Source organism: Stegostoma tigrinum, chromosome 21 (assembly GCF_030684315.1).
Source record: "Stegostoma tigrinum isolate sSteTig4 chromosome 21, sSteTig4.hap1, whole genome shotgun sequence".
NCBI classification, from domain to species: domain Eukaryota; kingdom Metazoa; phylum Chordata; class Chondrichthyes; order Orectolobiformes; family Stegostomatidae; genus Stegostoma; species Stegostoma tigrinum.
The window spans coordinates 36,649,942-36,677,590 of record NC_081374.1 but is presented as its reverse complement, the minus strand read 5'-3'; the positions used below and the strand labels follow the sequence as shown (position 1 = coordinate 36,677,590).

Genomic DNA, 27,649 nt, shown 5'->3' with positions numbered 1-27,649 from the left:
TATTGGCTCACAATTTCATCAACTCTTCAATTAAATATCACTGTATTGAAGGATGATGTCCACCTGATGGAACGTTATTCTGCATTGCAAATTCTGGCATAGACCCAGCATTTTCTACTTTGATTTCAGGTTTCCTTTTCCTCTTTCTTGCATCTTTGATTCAAAGTTAACTGCTCTTCTTTAGCCACCCAATGCAGCAACCTCAGTTCAATAAATTTTAGATGATAAACTATTTTGATTGCCCAGTGACTGTTTGAAGCAGTGAGGTATCATTGCTTTAAGGAGGCGTGTAGATAAGAGCCTCTTTAAATGTACAGCCTGCTTCAGGTTTCAAATTGTACAAGGAGGAAGTACAAATGTAGCAACTTTTTCACGTCACAGAAACTAGGCATGGATTAAATTTCATACATTTGCTTATGAGACCCAACTATACCTTTGCACTCCTTCCCTCAACACCTGGATTTTTAGAATTCTAGCTCAGCATCCAGTGTTTGATAATTTACAGCCTTCTGCAGCTCAAGGTTAGGGAGACTGAAGCCATCATCTTTTCAAGCTGCAAATTCTACTTCCTTTGTTCTGATTCAACTCCCCCCACCTCTGGACCACTCATGCTGGATTAAAACTTGGAGTCTTCTCTGCTCTGAACTAAACTGAAAGCTATCTAACATCTCAAGTGCAATGACTGCATCCTTTGATCTCTGCAATATCTCCTGTTACTGCCTTTACTTCAACTGTGCTGTCATTGAAATCCTTGTACATGTTTTGTCACCTCCAACATTCTCCATAATGATATTTGATCCTGCAATGTCCGTTAATCCTTGCTACTTGTTCCTTTCTCATGGTACCCCAGTCCAATCTGACCTACCTTTGCTCACTAACACATTGAATTAAATACACTCACCCTAGTCTGTAAGTTGCTGTGCAGACATGCCTCACTTTTTCTGTGCAATCCCTTCCAGCTCTATCATCCCCATCTCAAACACGAGTTTTGCCTCATTCTGTCCTTTGTGCATTTCTCTCACTTTATCCTACCACTGGCACCACTGCTCAGGTCCTGTTCTCAAGGACTCCTTTTGTAATCCTTCTTGACTTTCTGCCTCTGTCACATTCCTTAAAAACCCATTTCCTCAACTCAGGTACAGTCTTAACTCCTGTCTTTCTGCCTGGCTAACTACTTTCCTCAAGTCTTTTGGTGAAGCTATTCACAGCCTTTTCTTTTCATGTTAAAAGGCACAATATAACAGTAAAGGACATTGGTAACAGTTGTGCATTAAGAATAGATAAAATGTTTCATGAAAAACTCAATCAGTCAGCCATATAAATACTGTGGTTAAAAGAGCAAATCAGGGGATGGTAGTTCTGCAGCGAGCAACTCACTGCCAAATTTCCTAAAGCTTGTTCATCATCTACAAGACACAAGTCAAGACGGTGATGAAGTATTCTCCAATTGCCTGGGTGGATGCAGCTCCAACAATATTCAAGAAATTTGACACTATCCAGGACCAAGCAGCCTGCTTGATCACCATTCAGTGCACCACCTTAAACATTTCGTATTTATATGGCAGCAGTGTGTAACATCTACAAGGTGCATTGCAATAAGTTACTAAGCTACATTTGATACTACCTTTGTTAAATAAGACCCAAGCAGAGGTTTCCCAGTTTATTATGGTTCCAGAAGGGATACGCCAAATTGTTAAACTCCCAACTGAAGAAAGATAAAATGACTCTCCTTGGTATTCACCTGTATTCTTATTGGTCGCAACAACGTTCATTTAAAAAGGATCCCTTCACTTGTGGATGCCTTCCTGCCATATCCAATTAAATTTATGTTTAAAATAAGCCAATCTAAGCAGGTTTTCCTGAATTAACAAAATGAGTGAGATTATTAGTTACAAATAAAAGTTTTTTTAAAAAATCCAGATCAATCTCCAAATTGTTAATGAAGAGAAGGCCAGACGATGTTGCGGCCTTTATTGGATAGCACCGATAATTGATGTTAGCTGTTGAGCAGAAGATTTCAGATTTTTAGTTTTACTAGTTGGTGGAAATAAGGGTAATTAAAAAGGCTGCTTTCAAAGCTGTGCCCCTCACAACACCCCAGTTCACATACCAGGATGCCTCACCAATAAAACTCACAGGCTAGTGTTTCAGAGATAATGGGAACTGCAGATGCTGGAGATTCCAAGATAATAAAATGTGAGGCTGGATGAACACAGCAGGCCAAGCAGCATCTCAGGAGCACAAAAGCTGACGTTTCGGGCCTAGACCCTTCATCAGAGAGGGGGATGGGGGGAGGGAACTGGAATAAATAGGGAGAGAGGGGGAGGCGGACCGAAGATGGAGAGTAAAGAAGATAGGTGGAGAGGGTGTAGGTGGGGAGGTAGGGAGGGGATAGGTCAGTCCAGGGAAGACGGACAGGTCAAGGAGGTGGGATGAGGTTAGTAGGTAGCTGGGGGTGCGGCTTGGGGTGGGAGGAAGGGATGGGTGAGAGGAAGAACCGGTTAGGGAGGCAGAGACAGGTTGGACTGGTTTTGGGATGCAGTGGGTGGGGGGGAAGAGCTGGGCTGGTTGTGTGGTGCAGTGGGGGGAGGGGACCAAGCGGAGGCTTGGGGACCGCTTTGCAGAACACCTCCGCTCAGTTCGCAACAAACAACTGCACCTCCCAGTCGCAAACCATTTCCACTCCCCCTCCCATTCTCTTGATGACATGTCCATCATGGGCCTCCTGCACTGCCACAATGATGCCACCCGAAGGTTGCAGGAACAGCAACTCATATTCCGCCTGGGAACCCTGCAGCCATATGGTATCAATGTGGACTTCACCAGTTTCAAAATCTCCCCTTCCCCCACTGCATCCCTAAACCAGCCCAGTTCATCCCCTCCCCCCACTGCACCACACAACCAGCCCAGCTCTTCCCCCCCACCCACTGCATCCCAAAACCAGTCCAACCTGTCTCTGCCTCCCTAACCGGTTCTTCCTCTCACCCATCCCTTCCTCCCACCCCAAGCCGCACCCCCAGCTACCTACTAACCTCATCCCACCTCCTTGACCTGTCCGTCTTCCCTGGACTGACCTATCCCCTCCCTACCTCCCCACCTACACCCTCTCCACCTATCTTCTTTACTCTCCATCTTCGGTCCGCCTCCCCCTCTCTCCCTATTTATTCCAGTTCCCTCCCCCCATCCCCCTCTCTGATGAAGGGTCTAGGCCCGAAACGTCAGCTTTTGTGCTCCTGAGATGCTGCTTGGCCTGCTGTGTTCATCCAGCCTCACATTTTATTATCTTAGGCTAGTGTTTCAGTCAGTTTTTAACTCCTTGTTCCATACATTTCCTGGATGGTGAAGCAGGCATGTCTGCATGAAATGGCTTTCTGCTGGGGGCAGGGGGTTTGGATATTCAGCCCTCTAGTTATCTTGTGTTAGATCTCTCCCTGTTTGATGTTACCCTAATAATTTACAGGAGTAACATTCATTGTATTTCACATAGGACTTTGCCAGACTGTCACTGAGTTAATGTCTACAGATTTTTCTTTCCTCTGTAGCAGTCCTCTTTTCCTTAAAAAAAAGGACACATTTTGAAAATGAAAGGAAAAGAAAATGCCATTATGGCATTTGGAGTACTGATCCATTGCCATAACCTTTCAAAACCCATGACCCACCATTATTATAAGCACAAGAGCAACAAATAGATGGGAATGTCATTACTTGCAAGTTTCCCTTCAAGCCTCTCATCATCATGACTTCAAACTATATTGCTCTTCCTTCACTGTCATTGGGTCAAGATCTTGGACATCACTTCCCTACTATGCTGTAGATGGTGACAAGCCACGGCCTTCTCACGGGGAATGAGAGATAGGGAAACAAATGACAGTGAACCTCATGTCCCATTTTGGAATCATAACAATGAAAGACTTGACAGTTGTGAAAAATAGATGTTTTGTAGCCCAGGATGCTTGTTTAATAAGTCTGCCTGAATACATGAAGAATTGCTAGATTATCCATACAGATGTAAATGCAGACATGCCAGCAGGAAAACACTTCAAAAATATTTTCCCAATATTACGTCATCTGGGCATGAGGCACTGAGGGTGGGGGATGGGAGTGAGGTTTTATGGGGAGACACTGTTGACAAGAGGGTTGCAGTTGTTGGGAAAAGTGCTGTTAAAATCTTTACTGGACTATTGTCTCAAATGCCAACATCAGCTTCTTTTGTGTAGATGTCTACACTGAAAGGCCTCTGCTACAAGGAGCAACTTTACAAACTATGCAATTTGGTGCTAAAATGTGCTGCTCCTGCCATATCATTTCAAAACTATTTCCTGCCTGACTGTTTTGTATGCAATTCTAAAATAGTTACAGATGTTGAAGTGGATGCCAGATCTTCCAGTCTTGTGATGAGAAATGTATATACTTTGGAAACTCTTAGGGGAGAGTAAAAACATTCTCGAGGGAAGTGTTCATGATGTTCATTGGCATACATTCAGAAAACACTGGCCAAGGAAATTATTTCTCAATATAAGCCTCTCTTAACATGCTTCTTCCTATCTTTAAAAGCAAAAAAACCCGACAGTATAATATTTACACAAATGCGCAGCCATGAACTCAGTGCATGGCATTAAGACCATTTCTGCAATCACTTATGTATATTTTTTATAAACTAATTATTTTTCAGCTGCGGAATTGGGTCATTTATTGCCCTGTTACAGATGTTGGGCTACCTCAGTTATTCACACTTGCTTTGTGAACTAATGGGTGGGTCTAAGGGAGAGCAGGGATCAGCTCTGATCACTCTGTGTAGCAGTACAGTATGGAGAAGATGCTTCGAAAGAACATGCTTGTGAAGTCATTGAGTGTAACCAGAGAACTTCTTTTCCATAAATTAGTAGATTGTTCTGCCAGGTCTAAAATTTTGATTTTCCTACTCATTCCTGCCAGATGTTTCGATTTTAGCCTATTTTTAAATAAATCATCAGCATATATGAATACATATGATCACAAATGTTTGGAGAAGAATCTAGAACTGACTTTTGTTGAACTGTTGAGGCCATGAAGTGACTGAGTGGAGACAATTATACCTGCGTGGGGATAAGGAAACACATCTTGGGATCTAGCGGAGTGCAGACTCCTGATAGCCTTAGGAGCAGTTTCTAATCCAAAGATGTGCAGGTTAGGTAGATTGGCCATGCTAAATTACCCTGTAGTGGCCAGTGATGTATAGGCTAGGTGGGTGAGCCATGGTTAATGTGGGGCTACAGGTATAGGACAGGGGGGCTAGGTCTGGGTGGGATACTCTTTAGAGGGTTGGTGTGGGCTTGATGGGCCAAATAGCCTGCTTCCACACTGTAGAGATTCTATGATTCTATAATCAATTAATGCACCTGAATTTAAGTTGAGACAAGAAACACCTGATTTTAGAACGTGTTTAGAGTTGTAGAGATATACAGCACTGAAACAGACCCTTCGGTGCAACTCATCCATGCCAACTACATACCTTATATAAATCTAGTCTCATTTGCAAATATTTCGCTCACATCCCTCTAAACCCTTCTTATTCATATACCCAACCAGATGCCTAATAATTTTGTAATTGTACCAGCATCCACCACTTCCTCTGGCAGATCATTCCGTACGCAGACCACACTCTGCATGAAAAAGTTGCCCCTTATGTCCCTTACGTACCTTGACCCTCGCCTTAAACTTATGCTTCTAGTTTTGGACCTCCCCACCCCAGGGAAGAGACCTTGCCTATTTTCACCATCCATGTCCCTTGTGAATTGACAACCAACAACAAAGTGACCCCTCAACATCCAAAGCTCCAGGGAAAATAGCCCCAGCCTATTCAACCTCACCCTATAGCCCAAATCCTCCCAACCCTGGCAACATCCTTGTAGATCTTTTCTGAACCTTTTCTAGTTTCACAACATTCGTCCTACAAAAGGGAGACCAGAATTGCATGCAATGCTCCAAAAGTGGCCAAACCAATGTCCTGTACAGCCACAACATCTTCTATACTCAAAGCATTGACGAATAAAGGCAAGCATACCGAACGCCATCCTCACTATCCTATCCATCTGTGACTCCACTTTAAAGGAGCAATGAATCTGCACTCCAAGACAACAATAACTCATATTTATATAGTGATAATGGGAACTGCAGATGCTGGAGAATCCAAGATAATGAAATGTGAGGCTGGATGAACACAGCAGGCCCAGCAGCATCTCAGGAGCACAAAAGCTGACGTTTCGGGCCTAGACCCTTCATCAGAAGGGTCTAGGCCCGAAACGTCAGCTTTTGTGCTCCTGAGATGCTGCTGGGCCTGCTGTGTTCATCCAGCCTCACATTTCATTATCTCATATTTATCTAGCACCTTTTAAGCAATAGAACCACATAAGGCATTTCTCAAGAGATCTAGCATAGAAAACTCGATGCAGAATCACATGATGAAATATTTGGACAGAAGATGCAGGTTTTAAGCAATATCTGAGAGAGTGGTGAAGAAGTTTCTGGAGGCATGCAGCCAAAGTTTTAGATGAAAATAATGGAGTCATTTAAATAAAAGGGTCTTCAAAAGGCCAGAGACCTCAGAGGTTTGTAGGGCTGCTGGAGGTTGCAGAGATAAGGATGAACAAGGGCATGAAGGAAACAAGAGATTGAATTTTAAAGCATAGACATTATTGGTATTGCGGCTAACATAGGCAGCAGAGTTTTTGATGGATCCAGATTTATGGATGATGGAAGATGTGAGTCCAGCCAAAGGAGTATTGGAAAAGTCAATACCAAAAGTATATTTTTAAAAAATGGATGATGACGTTAACAGCTGATGAATAGAGGCAGGATGGTTGGACAAGATCAGGGAGATTGAAATAGTTGGTCTTGATGGTACAAGTAAATTGTAGGAAGTTCATACATACCATGGAATTTGTGAATTGGCTGATTTAATCAAACAAATAATTGCAAGGGATAGAGGCGACATGTTGGTATTTGGAGTGGGGATGAAGACAGTCTTCCCAATATTCAGTTCAAGGAAATTTTGTACTCACCCAATTCTGTTAAACAAGCAGTCTAATCATGTTTTGGGAGATGTGAATACATTCAAGGACTTTGGATTTTGCATCTAATGTGCCAAAATGGCAGACCGGAAGTGTCCATGCGTTTCCAACTGGGAATGTTCCGGCTTTCATAATGGAAAAGGACAAAAAAGAGTGCTGACATGTGAAGGACATGTAGTTGCTTATGCCTCCCCATGCTTTTAGTCCATTTCTGGTGCTGCTAATAGTGTAACTTTTGTGTTGATATGAAATGGGAGGAAAAGTTTCTAAATTGATGCTACACAAGTGTTGTGATGGCATCTTGAGATAATACAGAATCCCCATAGTGTGCAAATAGGCCATTCAGCCAACAAGTCCATGCCAACCCTCCAAAGAACATCCCACTCAGATCCAGCCTCCTGAATTTCCCATGGCTAACATACATATCCCTGAACATTATGGGTAATTTAGCATGGAGGAAACCAGAGAACCTGGCAGAAACCCACACAAACACAGGGAGAATGTACAAACTTCATACTGTCACCTAAAGCTGGAATTGAACCCATGTCCCTGGTGCTATGAGGCAGCAGTGCCAAACACTGAGCCATTGTTCCACCCCCTGGGGTAAATGTGTGTCATTAAGGTTCTAGTTTAAGTGCCAAATAATTGCAATTGCTTTGATATTTACTTCTGTTCTTATCAGAATGCTAAAATAAATGTTTTACTTCAGTTTGGACAAGAACCCTAATCTGCTCGTCAAATTGCAATAGTGCTTTGTGATTCTGAGTTCTGGAACAACACTGTGCAGCCATGCAGCATAGAGGGAATGTTGCTATATCCTGAGAATATTTCCCCATGTTCAGGACAAACAACCTCTCAGTCTGTGCCCTTTGAAGCCCTTCTGAAAATTATATCATTCAGAAATGGCATTTCTCATTCTTTTAGGAAGTAGCATATATCGATACAATAATAGCCCTGAAAGAATCAACATTGGTGACTGCATTAATTTTACCCAGTCTGATAAGGTCATACAGCTTTGGTGGAGATAAGACAGAACATCTTAGGATCTTGTGGAGTGAAGACCTATATCCACAGGCATTTACATAGACTCAGCAACAATGTTTATCTTTCTAATGTAGCTTGTAGCTAATTGACAACATGTGATAGACAACATTTTCTTGAAGATAAGAGCCTTTACCATTGTAAATGAAATAGACTCTTAAACTCAGATAAGGGAAAAGGAATGGGTAAAGCACCTTATTGCCCAAAACTACCACTGTACAGGTCAAATTCACATAGCCTCTCACACTGGGAAACAAACCACTGAATCTTTCCTGTGTTGTCTACAATGAAGGCATGAGCTTTTTTAAATATGGAAATACCACATGTCATTCATCAACTTAATTGCTTGTTTATCTGCATGTTAATTTTCAGAATTCTCTGAATGTCAACATTTAAAAGTTTCATGCATATTAAAAAATATTCTGTTTTTCTGTTCCTACTAATAGTGAATAACTTCACATCTCTCACATCTTCCACCTGCAAGTGTGTTGTCCATTTGCTTAAATTTCTATCTCTCTTTGCAGTCTCATAATGTCCTCTCAGCTTATTTTGTAACCCAGCTTTGTACCATCAGTAAAGAAAAACACATTATTCTTGCTCCCTCATCCAAGTTGTTAATGTAGATGTTAAATTGCTGAGGTCACCAAGATCCTTGTAACACCCTTCTAATTATATCCTGGCAATATGAAAATACCCCACTTATAATCACTTTCTGCTTGTCATTTAATCAATCCTCTGTGATTGCTAATATATTACTGCCAACTCTAAGCGTTCTATTTTTGTATGTTAATATTTTGTACGGCGCCTTATTGAATACCTTTTGGAAAAGATACTTTTTCCCCTTCATCTACGCACCCTTTTGTATCTTCAAGGACCCTTGATAAATGCGTTACACACGATTTTACCTTTGCAAACCATATTCACTTTATCTGTTCATAGTATCACTTTCTAAGCGTCTTTTTAGGGGTTTTCATAATACTTGGTAGATGGCATGTGAGTTTTGCAACGAATCTCTTCTTTTTCTCACAATCTGTGTGTAATCCGAGCGTGAGTTAATTTTTTTCCTGTTTTTAAATAGTGGATGATTGAAGTTTGACTTCTAAGAAACTCCTATTTCTTTTGTTTATGGCGTCTTACCTTATAAGGCCTACAACAACACTATGGTAAAGCTAAGCCAGGAAGTAGGTTTTATTTCACATACTCTGAGATACAGATACTGAGGGAGTACGTCACAACACAGGCACACTTACTGACATGCAAAAGGAGAGATCGAATCAAAAAGAATAAAGTGGTTAGTCAATTAGCAACAACATAAATACAAATCACCAAAAGGACACCAGTTTGATCAATGTCCTTACATTTAAAATGGAGTCTAAAATTCCAAATCTGGTGCTAGCAGTCTGGGATTCCTCTTGGAGGTGAGAGACTGGCTAGTCAGCAGTACAGGAGTCACAGATCATTTCTTCTCTTTAAAAATCTCTTTAAAATTCCCCCTGAAAATATTGTTAAAATATCACTTTTTTCAGTAAAAGAGAGTTTTACTTGCCAAGTTCACAAATGAAGGTTGTTAGCTGCATTTTGCAGGCCATATGCTTTTCCTCTGCAGCCCAGAGTTAGGGTTTTGATATTCTCAGAAGATATTATATGGAGCAGCCCTGACCCCTCAAATGTTGCTTGTATCAAAATCCTATGGTTAAATCCTGTGGTTAACCCTGTGGGAGTCAAGTGACTAGGCCATCTTGGTGGGGAGAAGAAAAAATGGGTTCAGTTGAGATCAATACTTGAATTGTAGATAACCAACTGCCCATCTCAAAAGTCTAACGAAAAATCATGAACACACCTTACAGGATAGGTAGTAACTAGCTATCTATTTTGCAGTGCCTTTTTTTTTGCAGAGATACCCTTGCCAGATTATAACACAATAGTTAGCATTCCTGACCCATCAGGAGGTACATGGACTCCTAAGAAACTTCTGGAAGATTACTGAAAGTTCACTCCATAATACTAGCCATTATTGTCTTTAATGGATAACACAGTGTGGAACTGGAGGAGCACAGCAGACCAGGCAGCATTAGAGGAGCAGGAAAGTTAATGTTTCAGGCCACTATACTTCATCAGAAATGGGGGAGGGCAAAGGGAACTGGGAAATAAATAAAGAGAGAGGAGGGATGGAGTTGGGAAAGGTAGATGGGATGGTGATAGGTGACCATAGGAAGGCAGTGGTGAAGATTGGTCAGTGAAGTGGGAGGAACGGATAGGTGGGAGAGAAGTTGGACAGATTGTATCAGGTCAAGGAGGTGGGGATGAGAGGCAGGGTTGCCCATGGCATGAGGCTGTCCCACCACTGCCTACCTGCACTCACCTATCACCATCCCACCTACCTTCCCCAGCCCCACCTTTCAACACATCTTGCACGGCATCAAAGAGCATGGACACCACGGCTCCTGCTGCTTACTTCCTTGGCAACTCCCAATGATATCCTCACAGCCTTTGACAAAGGTTTCTCCCCTGTTTCTGGAGAATAGAATCATAGAAAGGTTACAGTTCACAACAAAATCATATGGCTCATTGTGTCTATGTTGAGGGTGCAGAAGTAATTCAGCAAGACTCACTTTCCTGCCTTTGTCCCTGTAGCTGCAAATATTTTTCTTTTCTGATTTTATACAATTTTCTTTCAAAGCCCCGACTGAACATACCTCCAACATATGCCCATTCACATTCCAGATCCTAACCACTCGCTGAATGAAAATAAATTTCCATTTATAATTTAGCATTCACACTGTATCCATGTGGCCATGTCCTCTAGTTCTCAAATCCTTCTGCCAACAGTAACATCTTCTTTATCTAATCTTTCTCGACCCCTCATATTTTGAACATCGTTATTAAGTCTTACTCTTTTCTAAGGAGAGATACTTTCTGAGGAAGGGTCACCGGACCTGAAACATTAACTCTGTTTTTTCCCTTTACAGATGCTGCCAGACCTGCTGAGCTTTTCCAGCAACTTTTGTTCTTGTTCCTGATTTACAGCATCCACAGTTCTTTTGGTTTTTATTTGGTTCTCAGTCATGTCTGCTATCATTTGAATGGGAAACATGAAAGTAAAAATGAAAATGGTGTGGTCATATTAAAAAGCCACTGACAGGCACATTTAGTATAATGTGGATTTCCCATACAATATCTGAACTGCCTGCTCCCAGTACGTTTCCCAGATAAGATGAGGCCAACTATGAGCTTGTTCATCAAAATCCTTGGAAATTTGTGAGGGATGGGTCAAGTCTGGCCGTTCTAGTAATTTTCTTTTATAATATCGTTGATAGGGAAATACCACGGAACCTCATCTAAATGAACCTGCAGAAAGTATTTGAGAAATTTTGAAAAAATAAACAAGGGATTATCAGCAAAAGTGAAAGCACATGTTTGCAGGTAACTTTGTGAATTGAGTTAGTTGTTCGATGAAAATGGGAGGCAGAATGGATAATGGAAGTGGGCTCTGCTTTTTGAGAATTAATTTTCTGGAGATCTATGTTGTATCTGTAGAGAGAAGCCATCAATGAATTGAAGGGAAGGTCAACAGACTAATGGTCAACTCCTGTCCTTATTTACCTGCAGAGCTACTTTTCAGAAGTAATTAACTGGCTGTATTGTGCTTTTGGTTATCTTGATGATGGAATTGATCATGTGTAAATTCTTTCGTGACGTATTTTGAACGTATGTTGCTTACTTTTGCCTGTTATGAATAAAAAGTTCTTTTTTTGCTTGGTTTTTGTTGCTTGTTAATAAAATTAAGTTTTACTCAAATCAAAATGTCTGCAAAGAATAATGGTATAGCTAGCCAACTGGAACTTACTAATCTGGCTCATAAAACAACTGGAGCTTAGATGACACAATCAACATGGTTCCAAACTAAAATCAGTTTCAGTGTGAACAAAGTCAGTTTCACAGCTGAAGAAAAATTAGTGCCAAAGAATAGCAGTCAATTGATGAGGGAAAAATTTGAATTACTCGTGCATTGAGTTCATAGCTGTGTAATTGCCTAAGCATGGCCCTGCAAAGTTGACAATATATTCTACCAGAAGTAGAAGCAGGCGATAAGAAATTTATAGTAGCAGTTTTTTTCAGGGCGTTTGGAATGTTTAAGAGTGAAAGTTATGAACTCTTCCCTTGAGAATGCCTCCCTCCTCTTCTATATTTCAAACATGATAGCTGAAACAGTCCAAACCAGCCGGAATTGTCACCAGACATCAATATCAGCTAATGTTAAACAAAAACACCATGGAATGCAAGTCAGATTTTTTTTGAATAGTCAAGATTTACAGAGATTTGTATTTTCACCTCCCACCAGTTTATTTTTTGCCCCTTCATTCCCCAGCACTACAGGAACTGTTTCAAGCTGGTATAAGGCTTCAAATACACCTCATTTCTGAGTAGGTAACCTACTTGTGATACAGATCCAACAACTCAAAACTGGGTATCCATGAGATGTTGTTAGCGGAATTGTATTCATCCACAATCTGTAATCCAGTATGCCTGCACTGGGCCCTGATGCTTCTCCAAAAATAATACTAAAGACTGTTTGAGAAGTTCTGAGCAAGGGTCATCAGACCTGAAACATTAACTCTGTTTTCTCCTTCACAGATGCTGCCAGACCTGCTGAGCTTTTCCAGCAACTTTGTTTTTGTTCCTGCTTGAGAACTTCCCAGTTGTTCCAGTGCAGTTACAACACTGGCATTTACCCAACAATGTGCAAAATTATCCATGTATATTCTGTGTACAAAATGCAGGACTAATTCAACTTGACCAATGACTACCCCATCAGTCAGATTTCAACCATAAATAAAATATTAGAACAAGTCATTGATATGTTACCAAGCTGCATCTACTGAACAATAACCTGCTGACTGAGTTTGAGTTTCTCCAGGGTCACTTGGCTCCTGATGTCATTGCAGCCTTGATCCAATAATGAACTAAAGAGTTGAACCACTGAGGTGAGGTGACAGTGACTGCCTTTGACATGTAGGCAGCATTTGATCAAATGTGGCATTGAGGAGCTGCAAAAAAACTAAAGTTAACATGCATAGGGGAAAACTTTCTGCGGGTTATAGTCATACCTGACACAAAGGAAGATGCTTGTGGTTGTTGGAAGCCAATCACTTGATCCCAGAATGTCTCTGCCTGAAGTGTTCAGAGGAGTCTCCTTGGCCCTACCATCTTCACTGTTTCATTGTTACCCTCCCTTTGTCATACAGTGAGAAGTGAGGATGGTCTCTGATGATTGCACAATATTCAGCACCCTTTGCAATTTCACAGATAGTGAAGCAGTCTATACCCAAATGCAACAAGACCTGGATACCATCGAAGGTAGTTTGTTAAGTGGCAACTAACATTTATGCCATATAAGTGACAGACAATGACCATCTGCAGTAAGAGAGAATCTAACCACCTTTCTTTAATGTTCAATGACATTACCATCACTGAATCTCTTACTATCAACATGCAGAGATTAGCATTGACCAGAAACCAAACTGGACCAGTCATGTGGCTACATGAGCAGATTGGAATCTGAGCCGAGCTCACTTCCTGCCTATCCAAAACCTGTTCCCCAGCAACAAGGCTCAAAGCAGAATTGTGATGGCATACCCATTGCCTGAATAGCTGCATTTCCAAAAATACTGAAGAAAACTTTTGTCGAGGTCAAAGCAGACCATTCGTTTGGAAACCAAAGGAACTGCGGATGCTGTAAATCAGGAACAAAAACAGAAGTTGCTAGAGAAGCTCAGCATCTGTGAAGAAAAACATCAAAGTAACTGTTTCAGGTCCAGTGACCCTTCCTCAGAACCCAGACCTGAAACATTAACTCTGATTTTTTTTCTTCACAGATGCTGCCAGACCTGCTGAGCTTTTCCAGCAACTTTGTTTTTGTTCTATTTGTTTGGAACTTCAACTTCCACCTTGAACATTCGTCCTTCTACCACTGATGCGCCGTCATCAAAACCGTTTCAACAACACAATCCAAGCCTGTGACTTCCACACCAAGAAAGACAAGGGCAGCAGATGCCTGGGACCTCCACCTCCTGCATTTTTCCCTCCAAGCCACAACCCATTCTGATTTGAAACCATATCACTACTCCTTCATTGTTGCTGGTTCAAAATTTCCAAACTCAGTTCCTAACAGCACTGTGGGTGCACCCACCTCATGTAGTCTGTAGTGGTTCAAGGTTGCTTGGCATAACCTACTCTCGGGTAATTAGTGATGAGTTAGGAGCGCTGGGCTATCCAATAACACTCACATCCCAGGAGAGAATTTAAAAATTGACAGGTTGAATGGTATCTTGGTCCAGCTCCCTGTGCTTTGGGCCAATTGCTGTGCCAGTCTTGCACAAGAGGGCGGCACAGTGGCTCAGTGGTTCGCAATGCTGCCTCACAGCGCCAGGGACTTGGACTCAATTCCACCCTCGGGCCACTGTCTGTGTGGAGATTACATGTTCTACCCGTGTTAACGTGGGTTTCTTCTGGGTGCTCCGATTTCCTCCCACTGTCCAAAGATGTGCAGACTAGGTGGATTGTCCATGCTAATTTGCCCATAGAGTTCAGGGATGTGTGAAATAGGGGGATGGGTCTGAGGAGGATGCTCTGAGGGTCAGTGTGGATTGGGGTGCTGAAGGGCCTGTTTACACACTGTAGGGATTCTATTCTAACTGGTGATTGCTCAGTTTCCTTTCTCCAGACCAGTGTTCCCTAATGGATTTCTCTGTTCTGGAAAAACCACCCTTGCCACATCTTCCTTTAAAAAAGCCAAACTCGGCCTATCTCTCTCTTCCAGCTACTTTCTAATCCCTAAATTCTGATTTAATTTCAAGTTCCTGAGAAATATCATTGGCTGTCAGGTTTGTTTGCAGCTTTTCTACAAATCGTTGACACTACTTAATTCTTTACCCTGGCGACAGCAATGACAGCACCATTGTCAAAAACACCAGTGATAACCTCTGCGTTGTGAGCAAAGCACTTTGTTCTTTCTTGTCACGCAATCCTTGTTCTGAAGTATTAAATATAGGTGACAACAATATCTGTTTCTGGCACTTCTCCTTTAAGATCTTATTCCCCTTTGAACATGTCTCCACCACACTCTTAAGTAGCCCATTCCTGACCATAACCACCCATTGTGTGTAAAAGTTTTATCGCATGTTGTTTTTACTACATTTATCCACTGCTTTATATCTGCGCTGTCTAATTCTCAATCCTCTGATGATGGGGGAGAATTTGTCCCGATCTGCTCTATTTTGATCTCCTATGGGTTTGAATATCTCAATCAAGTCTCCTCTCAGCTTCTTTCTTCAAAGGAGTACTTCTAACTTTTTAACTTCTCCAATTTATTTTCATAGCTGAAGTTCCTCATCACTGAAACTGCTTCTGCACTCTGTCTAATGACTTCACATCCTTCCTAAAGGGTGGCGTGCAGAACTGGATGCCACATTCCAACTGAAGACAAACTTTTACAAAATTCAACTCAACCTCTTGTACTCTATGCTCCTATTAATAAAGTCTAGAATGCTGTATACTTTATAAGCCATGCTTTTATCATGTCCTGCTACCTTCAAAGACTTATGCACATATACACTCAGGACCCTTATCTCTTCAACCTTCTTTGGACATTTTTCCTTTGGTTTGTATTATCTCTTTATGTGCATCCAAACAAAATGAATCACCTTACATTTCTCCACATCCATCTTTATCTGTTACCTGTCCACTTCTGGTAGAACTTCTTTTTTAAGTTCTGCAATGCCCATCTGACAGTTTGCAATGCTTCCAAGTTTTATATCGTCTGAAAATTTTTCAATTGTGCCCTATACACTAAGGTCTATATTAGGAATAACAATGATCCTTACACTAACCCCTGGGGAGCTCCACTACAAAACCTTTTCTTGCCCGAAAAATATCCATTAGCCTAAACTCTTTCCTGTCAATCAGACAATTCATGTTGCTACTGACTCTTTTATTCCCTAAGTTATAATTTGCTTATAAGACTATTGAGCAACACTGTATCAGACACCTTTGGAAATCCATGTACACTACATCAACTACATTATCCCCATCAACTTTCTCTGTTAACTCATCAAAGAACTGCAGCAACTTGGCTAAACGTGAGTTTCCCTTGATAAATCCATGCTGACCTTCTTTTGCCTTGGAATATTGTTTCTAGATGTTTCCCCATCACTGAAGTTAAACAACTGGCCTCTAGTTGCTGGATTTATGTTTACACCTTTTTTGAACATGGGTGTAACATTTACATTCCTCTTGTCCTCTGCCACCAAAATAAGTCTGAGGAAGACTGAACAATTATGACCAGTGCCTCTGCAAGCTCTAGTTTCACCGGTCAATTTCCTTGCTTCATTTCGTCCAATAATGATGCCTTGCCCATTTTAATTACAGACAACCTATTAGATACCTTCTCTGCATCAACTTAAAATGCCTAGTTACTGAATTACCTCCTTTTTCACATGGTTCAAGTATAACCTTCTTCATTGGTGCAGACAGATGCACAGGAGTCATTTAATACCTCAGATGGGCTTTTCCATATCGATGTTCCATTATAAATACTGCCTGCACATTTGTGTAGAGGCCCCTGGATACCATAACCAGCTGCACATCCTTAATCCTAATCTTCAATTGCTGGATCATTGAGCCTTTCTGTCTTCTCCTGAAACTGTCCAGCTTGCTACTCATTGGCAAGTTGAATATATGACCAGGAGTGCTGCTTCCTCCCTCCTTAATATCAAGGGAATGCACATGGGGAGCACCTGCCTGGGTTTTGCCTAAAGACCCAGTTCCTCTGGCAATATCTGAGCCTCTGAAGATCCCAGTGCAGATTTGGCCTCCCTGATGGACATTGCCAGTTTTCACACCAACTCAGCCAGGGATCTTTCAATCTCATCAACATGACTTGACATCTGTGTTGTGGAATCCTACTAACCACACAAAACAATGTAACATGGGATTTGAACACATGGAAGGCTGAATGATCATGAAACAGGGATTCTTTATTCCATAGGCATCATTACAAACATGAAGGGACATTAGGGTTAAAGAAGGAAATATTGACAGTATTTATATGGAATGAAGGCTATGGTTTACATTGCGTTAAGGAATTTTTTGTCTGTCTGCTCACTCTTCCTGTGAACTCTCCCTCTGCCAAGGACACACTTTCCTTGGCAGAAGGTCTATTCTACTTCTCCATCTGCCCCCTCTCACCATTACCAACCACTGTTGGAGATCACAGCCCCTCTGCTCAGTGATCCCCCCGCTTTATTTTCTCTTGCTGCTGGAAGTCCCATTTGAATAGAAGCAAACAATAAATGATCTAGAAAATAACAAAAGAACTGCAGGAAATCATAGCATCAGCACCAAAAAGGTGGGTCAATTGGGCTGGCACAGTGGCTCAGTGGTTAGCACTGCTGCCTTACAGAGCCAGGAACCTGGGTTCAATTCTGCCCTCGGGCCACTGTCTGCGTGGAGATTACACGTTCTACCCGCGTTTGCGTGGGTTTCTTCTGGGTGCTTTGGTTTCCTCTCACAGTCCATAAATGTGCAGGCTAGGTGGATTGGCCATGATAAATTTCCCATAGTGTTCAGGGATGTGCAGATCAGGGGGATGGTCTGGGTGGGATGCTCTGTGGATCGGTGTGGACTTGTTGGGCTGTTTCCACACTACTCTATGAAATCAAAAACAGAAATTGCTGGAAAAGCTCAGCTGGGCTGGCAGCATCTGTGGAGAGAAATCAGAGTTAACATTTTGAATCCAGTGACCTGTCTTCAAAACAATTAGGTGTATTAGCTATTCTAAAGTTAAAATAAGAGGCGGTGTTTGCATCTCTAGTAGTCGCACTACTTGGTTAACACTATATGTAGGAGAGATTCACACTTGGATGAAATGGAGAAGTAACTTGCCAAGAGGACTTGTGAGCAATGCTAAAAACAGATGCCAAAAAATGGTCCAATAATTAGAAATCAGGCACTTGAATGACACAAAAAGAAGTAGGGGCTGGAGCTGCTGGTGGTGGTTATAATAACGATGGTGAAAGAGGTGCAGAAGAAGTCCAGAGCATTTAAATCACAATGCAATGGTTTGATCAGTTTCAGAAGTGTTTGCTTTGCATAATATGAAATTAGTGAGGGGGGGGGGGCAGTGAGCTGCAGCATCCACAAATCAGGCAACAACTGAACAGTTCCTGAAAGAGCTGAATAGGTCACTAACACAGGAAGCCAGCCAGAGAAAGCCTTTAACACAGACAAAACTAGTGAATTCTGAAGAAGCCATCAAATTTGTCCTGCTATAGAAAGATATTATTAACTAGAAAGAGTGCAGTAAAGATTTACTAGGATGCTACCTTGACTGGAAGACTTGAGTTATAAGGAAAGGTTGGCCAGGCTGATCTATAAAATCATGAGAGGCATTGATAAGCTAGATAGCCAACAGCTTTTCCCCATAGTAAGGCAATATAAAACTAGGCCTAGGCCTGAAACGTCAGCTTTCCTGCACCTCTGAAACTTCTTGGCCTGCTGTGTTCATCCAGCTCTACACCTTGTTATCTCAGATTGTCCAGCATCTGCAGTTCCTACTATCTCTGAAACTCGAGGGCATAGGTTTAAGGTGAGAAGGGAGAGATACAAAAAGGTCCAGGGGGTGATATTTTTTTCCCACACAGGAGGTGGTGAGTGTCTGGCTGCTGGAGGTAGTAGTACTTTTTTTTCATTTAAGAAACATTTAAACAGGTACATGGATGGAATAGTTGTGGAGTGCTATGAACCAAATGCAGGCAAATAGGACTAGGTTACTTGTGAAAATTGGGCAGCATGGGCAAGTTGAGCTGAAGGGCCTGTTTCCGTGCTGTAGACCCCAATGACTCTAGGGCCCTATGACTTATGCATCAAAGGAAGAAAGGACAATCTTTAAAACAACAAAGGACAAGCTATCATCATCACTGAGCACCAATGTGGCCCATTGCTGGTTTATAGGTCAGACTGTCCTCCAAAATGAAAGGAAAAGTATAAACCTCATGCACCAGTTTTATTGGAAGGCAGAATGCAGTGCCTTGGATACAGCTGCAGTGCTGTTCAGCTGGTCTGGGAATTCCCTTCTGTATAATATCAAGAGAAAAAGAATGGTCATTTTAGAGCCTATTTATCCATAAAAATACAACTAGACAAACACCCTCACTTGCAGATTAGCATCTAGACATTGAACTTGTGTTTTTGCCCCCATAAACTGACCTCTCACATCCAGATAATGGGGCAACGAGTCATTACAACCATACCAGAAGAGGTTTCAGACACAAAAGTCTACTCCATAGAGACATGCCTTTCAACGCTGTCTATGATTGCTGGAAAGAATCTAACATCCTTACATCAATTGGGATCATTGAAGACCCTGATAACATTAGAGAATTAACTGGATCCAATGCCTGTTGGATAAAGGTTTGGCCTGGGGCTGTGAGTGATTTTTCAGGGTCCTAATGTGCACACCAAAGCAACCAATTTTGTTGAATTGGCAAAAAAAGACGGAGGGAGGGATTTCTAGCTCTGGCCAGAGGTATGGTGAAGGAGTTGCTTCTGCCTCATCAAGTGAAACTCTTGTCAAAAAAGTTAGTGTAGCTGATTAAATCTCATTTTACCCCTGAAATATGGCAGACCTCATGAGATCAGCACAAAAATTGAAAGAAAAGATGGCAGACAATGATGCAAACATAGAAAACAAAGCATAATCTTTTACAGAGCAATTGACCCTGCTATTGCCCCTTACTGAGAACATTGCAAAATTCGAAAGTAAGAGGCAAAGCAGTCAAAAATAGTCTCTTTTTTTGTCTAATGCCACATCAACATCAACAATCACCTCACCAATTTCATCAATTTCCACCTTCCAGTTGAAATTTTAGAGAGATGACTAATGACTGGCTCTCCTCCATATAGTGCACAGCCTCGTCTCAAATTCTCCAAAGATTCATTTTTAATCCTCTTCTTATAAATCCTGTATATTTAATTTCCTGTAACAGTATTCAAATGCATGTGATCAACACTCATACATTTATGCAATACCCAACTCAACCTCTGTACTTTGACCTGATGATCCATTATGACATTAAGACTAAAATATGCCAGAATTTGATATATTATGCACAATTTACTATTGAGAATATCAAAGCCATCAATTTCCATACTCGACATCAACATTATTTTTGTTCCAAATTTGTGCTTCAAGCTCCATATCCCACCCAGTAATGGATTGCTTGCTTTCACTTGCCCTGCCTTACTCACTCTGCCAATCTATAATTCCCCTACTGCTGCTAAAATGCATCTTTATGTCTTTGAATGTTATATTTCCCATTGTTTCCTAGTCTCCAGAATCAACTGTGCTCCCTTACCACTCTACCACTGTAATCCCCAGCACCTTCATCCTCATTGTTTTAAAAACAGAATTTTCCGGCAAAACCCAGCAAGTCTGGCAGCATCTATTGACAGAAAGCAGATTTAATGTTTCAAGACCACTGACTCTCCTTTGGAATGGATAGCAGCTGGGAAGAACTGGTATTTAAGCTGAACACATGATTAGAGGAGACGGGGGAAAGGAGAGGTGAATGGATAGGAGGAGATGGAGCCCAGAGAGTGACGGATATGAAAGGAGATCCCGTATACGTTCTTCACCATCCTGTCTATCTGTGCTTACACCATCAGGGATCAGTGGTCTTATACGCCGGTACCCCTTTGTTCCTCAGTGCTCTTTTGGGTTCTACCATTCATTGTGTATGCCCTTCTATTATTGGTCATCCTAAAACACTTCACCTTGCACTGGTCAGGATTAAATACCAACCGTCATTTCTCTGCCCAGTTTACCAACTAATCAAGATCAGACTGCAGCTGGAGACCATCCTCCTCACTATCAACACCACTACTAATCATACTAATTCTACTTTCCATGTTAACATCTGAATCATTAATGTACATAACAAGCACCAAGGGTCCAGCACCAATCCCTGCAGTACACCGCTGGTCACGGGGTTTACAATCACAAAAACATCCCTTCACCGTCACATTTTGCCTCATATTTGAAAGCCAGTTTTGATGAAGGGTCTAGGCCCGAAACGTCAGCTTTTGTGCTCCTGAGATGCTGCTTGGCCTGCTGTGTTCATCCAGCTCCACACTATTATTTTGGATTCAATTTGCCAATGTGGCTGAGATCCCATGGGTTCTTATCTTTTGGACCAGCCTTCCATGCTGCCACTTCCTTTCAGATGTTAGCATATAAGCTATCAGGCCATAGGGGCTTGTTTTCTCTCAATCCCAATAGCTTGTTTAGTACTATTTCCCTAGCGATGATGATTGTTCTAAGTTCCTTCCTTTCTATAACCCCTGCGCTATGGTCTGACACAACTGAATGCCTTGGTAGGCTCTTCACAAGGTGGTTACGAGTGAAATTGGTTTATATGAGCTTGTGGAGCGTAACAACCAGACCTTGGATGGACAACAGATCTCTTTCCATGAAGATATTGGTGAGCCAGTTGGGCTTTGTGGCATTATGACACTATTACTGACGCAATCTTTTTATTTAGAGATGTTATTTTCTTTGAAATTAAATTCTCAGACTGTTGTGGTGGGATATGGCCTTCCTTTCTCTGGGTATTGATGTTCCCTTCTTCGCGCTCATTCTAATAACATAATGGTGAAAACCAAAGGCACATTTTGGTGGTGCTTCTCACATCTAGCAGTTAAAAACTTTGAAATGCTTTCAGGATTTTACAAACTGCTGAGATGGCATGGAGCTGGAAAGAGTTTTTACTTCAATACAACTTCTGTGTATTTGTTTTTATTGCAACCGCAAAAATATTAGGAAGAAATTTAATTTTACAAAAACAACTAATGGCTGCACCCTTCACAGAGTTTCAAAGCCATCGGTTTTGAGGAAGTCATGGGATAAAATCGCTGGAATTCAAATCATCACAACAGCAGAACCTTGCTCAGATAAAGTGGTCTATGAATCTGTTATCTCTTTGTATTCTGACTTCCTTCTATCACGTCCATCATATCCAAACAGATGTGGAGCTTAAACACTGGCATAGACTGAAAAACAGAGGTGCAGTGTCCGTTTCTGAACTTCAGGCATCTCTGTGACCTCTTATATTGCTAGGTTTAAAGAAATAACCTGGGGTTCCAAAGAATTAATCTTGCACCTGCAGTTAGTGAAAAGCCATGGTGTTCTATTTGGTTCTGAATTTGCACCGAGATGGTGCCATCACACCTCCCCCCCAAGCCATAGGCTGAAAATTTGGGGCAAACCCATCTCTACTTGGTCAGGTCACTCACAGTGATACAACTTGCATTGGATTGTTAATTGGCTCACGTGGGAACTCCATCCTCATTTGAGAGAAACCTACCTGAGAGAGTTGCTGGGAGTGGTGACCACTGCTGGGGGCCATGGGCAATCCCAGCGGACAGAAACCATGTTGCCGGACAGCCAGTTAAGTTTTTAGTATCGTCAGGATCAGTCCAGCAGGCCTCAGGGAGGTTGGTGTTAGGTTTGTGAGGTAGTACGAGCATTAGGAAAAAGGTTCTAGCTTTGGACGCTGCCCCCATTGAGTACAGGATAAACCACCCTCCCTCAGTAAAATGCCAGTGGCAGTGGGAAGATGCTTTTTGTAGCCATTCATTGGCCTCAACTGATCCAAGGTTGTGTCAGCTCCCCAGTGACTCAGTTGCTATTGGTAAATTATAAGAGGAAGTTGGTAGGTGATGGATGCCATTCTGTTGCCATGGTATCCAATTGAACAGCCTTTCTACCTGCAAGTTAGTCCCCGAGTGGCCGGCAAAATGCCACACTAGGATTAGGAATAATGGCTGGGCATGGTCCCTATAGACCAATGAAACAGATTATTGCTGGGTACGAGTTAACTCTTGACTGTCTCCACACAGGAACTGGTACAGGAGAAAGATCAGAGATGCTAATGAAAAATATGGATATGAAGAATGCGGCTGTGTGTTTCTCTTGTGTTTGTGTGCAAATTGTCTTCTTTTGTGTGTGCATACAATATGCCAGTGTTGTATTTGCATCTTGTAGAGCTTTTTGTATATTTTCATTTATGGGGTGTGGCTGTAACTGGCGAGTTCAGGATTTATTGCCCATTCCTAATTGTCCTTGAGAAAGGTGGTGGTGGGCAATTTTCTTGAATCACTGCAGTCAGGTGTGGTATAATGCCCTTTGATGTTGCTTGTTCCATGGGAAATTCCTGATTTAAAACACAGTGATGTTGAAGGGACGGTACCATCCTGTTGCTATTCTTCTGGGTGGCAGAAATTAGGATTTGGAAACTGATGTTGCAGGTGCCTTAGTAATTTTCTTCAGTACACCTTGTAGGTGGTACTCACTGGAATCACATTGCACCAGTAGTTAATCTTGAAGATGGGGTATTAGTCAAGAGATGGCTTTTTCCTACATGATGTCAAATATTTTGAGAGTTTTGGAGCTGCAGTCTTCCAGACAAGTTGAGACTGTTCTGACTCACTTGGGACATGTCTCTTGGAGATGGTGGACAAGCATTGGTGAGTCAGGATGTAACCACAGAATATTTAATTTCTGACTTGTTCTTATAGCCTCAGCATTTTCCTGGCTTATCTAGGTACATTTCTGCTCACGTTGACCCTCATTTCCAGCCAAGGAAGTTTTAGGAATGGTGAAGAATTCATCAAAGGTAATATTGATTAATGTTATGAGGGGGTGGTTCGCCACTTTCTTGTTGGAGATGCATTGCATGCTGTGGATGTCATCACTTATTAGTCCAGGATGTTAGCAAGAATTATAGAATAACAAGGCACAGAAGGAGGCCTTTTGTTTCATTGCGCCTGTGCTGCTTCTTTGAAAGATTGATTCAATATGTGCCACTGCTCTGTTCTTTCCCTATAGGCTTACAACAATTTTCACCTCAAGTATTTGACCAATTCTCTTTTGTAATTTACTAAAAAAAATATATCCAACAGCTTCTCAGACAGTGAGGCCCAGGCCATAACTTTTGTGTTATTTTGTGATCTCATTTGATGCTCCTATCAATGCCTAATGCATTGAAATCTTGTGATGCTGTGTGGGATTGTTCCTGCCTACAAACCAGAAGGGCCCGATTTGAGTCCCACTTGATAGTCAAGGAAAGTACATTCAGAATGTATGAGATGAATGCCAAATGCAAATCTTTCTAAACATGGTATTAGTAGACAATAAGGGGTGATGGAGTGAGAGTCCTCATCAGCTGTGTGATAGGTAGACCTCAATCGTCTCCATTTACCATGCTGGACCAGAACATGAGCGTAAAAGTGTGTGTGGCATGAACAGTAACAACACCACAATCCTGCTGGGAAATGGCTCAGTTTACTTTACTATGTTAAATGTCCACATAAATATAAGGAGTTATTGTTTGTGTTTTGAGTATATGGTACATGATATGTGCCTGGTGTGTGACATATCAAATCAATTTACTTCAGTGTCAATCAAAAACATATTACTTCCATTCTTTCTCCTCACCTCACATTTCACAAACCTGTAAGTCTAATGGAAAATCCACTAGTTTCTTTGTAAAGTGACAGTACGTACCATTTGAACAGTAATTTGGTGAGTAATGAAACCAGATCAGGAAGATTCCAGGTTCAATTGTTGATCTTTACTGGGTTAACTAATAACAGTCTGCGCAGAGGATGAGTTGTTATGAATAATTTAAAATCGCATAGCTTAGGGATTGGCAGTTGATAACTCTTATTTAAAATACATGCTTTTTTAAATGTTGGACAAAGACAGGATGAAGGTCAGTGACAATGTTTCCCACAGTAGTGTAGTCTGCCAACACACACACACACACACACACACACACACACACACAGACACATGCAGACACAGACACAGACACACACACACACACACACACACACACACACATACATGCCACATACAGAAACATCACACACAACACACACACAAACATGCAACACACACACACACACACACACACACACACACACACACACACACACACACACACACACACACACACACTGCACATAACCATTCTCCCATCTCAAACATAACAAGCATCACACACTATCCCCTATTCCTCCAACCCTCTCAGTCCCGCCATACACATACAGATGTAACAAGATGCTACATTCTGCAGAATGATTACACCCCAATGAGATACTAATGCCTCCATGTTTGATGGAAAAATATTAAAACAGAAAGTGCCAAATTCTGTTCGGGAAATGTTACTCCTTAGATTAAGCTGCACATTTTGTTTTTGTTGAACTTTCAAACAGATGATGTCTAAATTGATCTCAGTGGTATTAGTTTTACTGTTCAGTTAACAGTAAAGTTCAGAAGAATATATCACATTGAAGAGTATGAACAACATTACATCCAAAGCAATTCAAACTTTGATGATAGCTTTGGCTTTTAAGACATAAGACATGGGTGGTCAGAAATTAAATACATTGTATGTTCAGAAAATTACATTTGAAAAATACTTCTCTAACTCTTGGTCCCAATTTTAAGTTTAGAAATTCATTCCTGTTGATATGGTAAGCGCAGGACTCAACAAGCAGAATTATTTCTTCATTGTAACAATTGCTCGAATGTCCCCAAATGACACAGGGGAATTTAAGAACATAAGAAATTTGGACAGGAGTTCACCATGTGTTACTTGAGCTGCTCTGCCTTTCAATAAGATCAATTTTCAACCTCATCTCCACTTTTCTGCCTGTCCCCATATCCCTTAAATCCACATTTAAGAACAGCATTTAGCTCTGGGACTAACCCAATGGAATAAGTAGAGTTCAGCAATTTGTCCTTATTAATTGGGTGTAAGTGACTGGCAATTTTGATCAAAGTTAAGTTCTCAACCACTTTAAAGTACGTGAAACCTCCTCCTGACTATTTTCAATATGGTTGAAAAATTCTAACTTTGCTGCAAAATGTACAGAGTCCTGAATACTGGTCGGCTGCAGTGCCATAAATATGATATTACACAGGCTGCTTCAAAGATCTTTCTTACAGAACTAGTGTATATTTTGCCAAAGTAAACAGAGTAGACAGGAAAATATCATTAAACATGCTTCGAAGTGAGTGCCTAAAACCCGCAAAGCTGGCCAAGATTTCCCTTACATGCAATACACTGTGTACACAGGAGCAGCAACTGCTTTTCTACATCTCTCTGAAAATGTGTGTGATGTTCACCTCCTTCAGTTAGAGAGTTACCAGGTTAGTGAAACCATTTTAAGCACTCTCTCCTCAGTGATTATGCTAATGAACTATTCTAAAGTGGCTGCTTGATGACGAACAGGACAGCTCTGAGATTAATCAGGAAAGATTAATCTAGCTATTGCAGTGGGGAACTGTGCTGAAGTGAAATACTGTACGTTCTTTGGCTTTTCATAGCCAGTATTGGAACTGCATACGCCTGTGTGGCTCAAGTCGTGTTTACCAGCTTTGATCAATTCCAACGTGATAGAGTGCAAGGATAGAATGTGGCTTTTTTTTGGGAAAATAAATAAAATGAAGAAAAATGAATTCCACCATTGTGCGGTCTCAAACTTCAACTATGACGCTATAATTGTGACTACTTCAATGGTTGCTACGCATTCTGAGATGACCTGTGGCCATGAAAGGTGCTATTGAAATGCCAGGCTCTCTTTGGATTACATTTCCTTCAGCATTACTCTTTGCGTTGCTGGTTATGCTGACCTATTTTAAGGATCAGATTGGTAGGAGAAGTAATTCAAATCATGCTGATATTTACGTTTCACTGTGAAGACTAATAAAAGATTTTTCAATGGTCTACTAAAACTGTCCAATAAATGGACATAAATTTATAAAATCAAAATTTAACTGCTCTCTTTTGCGTAAACTTGCTGATAGAGACCAGCAGAAAGCCAGAGAGGTGGGACTGTCATTTTTGATAACTTTAATATGCTGTTCTGAGGTTATTAGTGCCTGGCTATTTTTTTGAAGTACTGTGATCACTCTGGCCATTGAAGAAACATGTGAGATAGTGGAGAAATCTTTGCTTGTGAGATTAACCACATAATGGCTGTTTATTAGGTTACCAACTGGATCATAGCATTTGCTGACTTTGTTTTTTCGGAACATGCTGGGTTAAGATATGAAAAATTACATTTTAAAATTTCATTTTGAAACAGACTGAGCTGTCACCAGATACTGGTAAATTCTCGGCTTCTTTTCCACTACATTTTAATTTCAGCAGGAATGGTTCGATTCCCATCTTATTTTGACAGTAAAAAGACGCTTTAGAGTGTATGAGTGACCTGTACCTATTTTCACCACCACTGGAAAGCAGAAATATACCCAATATTTCTCAGTCAGCTTGATGATTGACAGTGCATTTGGAATATTGCATTCAATTCTGGTCTCCCGGCTATAGGAAAGACATTGTGAAACTTGAAAGGGTTCAGAAAAGATTTACAAGGATGTTGCCAGTGTCAGAGGGTTTGAGATATAAAGAAATGCTGAATATACTACTTTCCTT

General features: G+C 41.3%; 1 protein-coding gene across 11 annotated transcripts in view; it reads left to right on the top strand.

Moving 5' to 3' along the window:
• The window catches only part of LOC125463012 (tetraspanin-18-like), a 128,065-nt gene that overhangs the window by 1,977 nt on the left and 98,439 nt on the right, over window positions 1-27,649 (top strand). For 3 of the 11 annotated variants that reach the window (XM_059653449.1, XM_048553617.2, XM_059653445.1), the window contains exon 1: window positions 26,278-26,364. The exons of 3 other annotated variants lie outside the window; for them this stretch is intronic. The gene's annotated coding sequence lies outside the window, so the exon portion shown is untranslated. Of the gene's footprint in view, window positions 1-26,257; window positions 26,365-27,649 lie in introns of those variants that run through there. 5 more of the 11 variants (XM_048553616.2, XM_059653444.1, XM_048553622.2 and 2 more) reach the window with 4 other exon arrangements.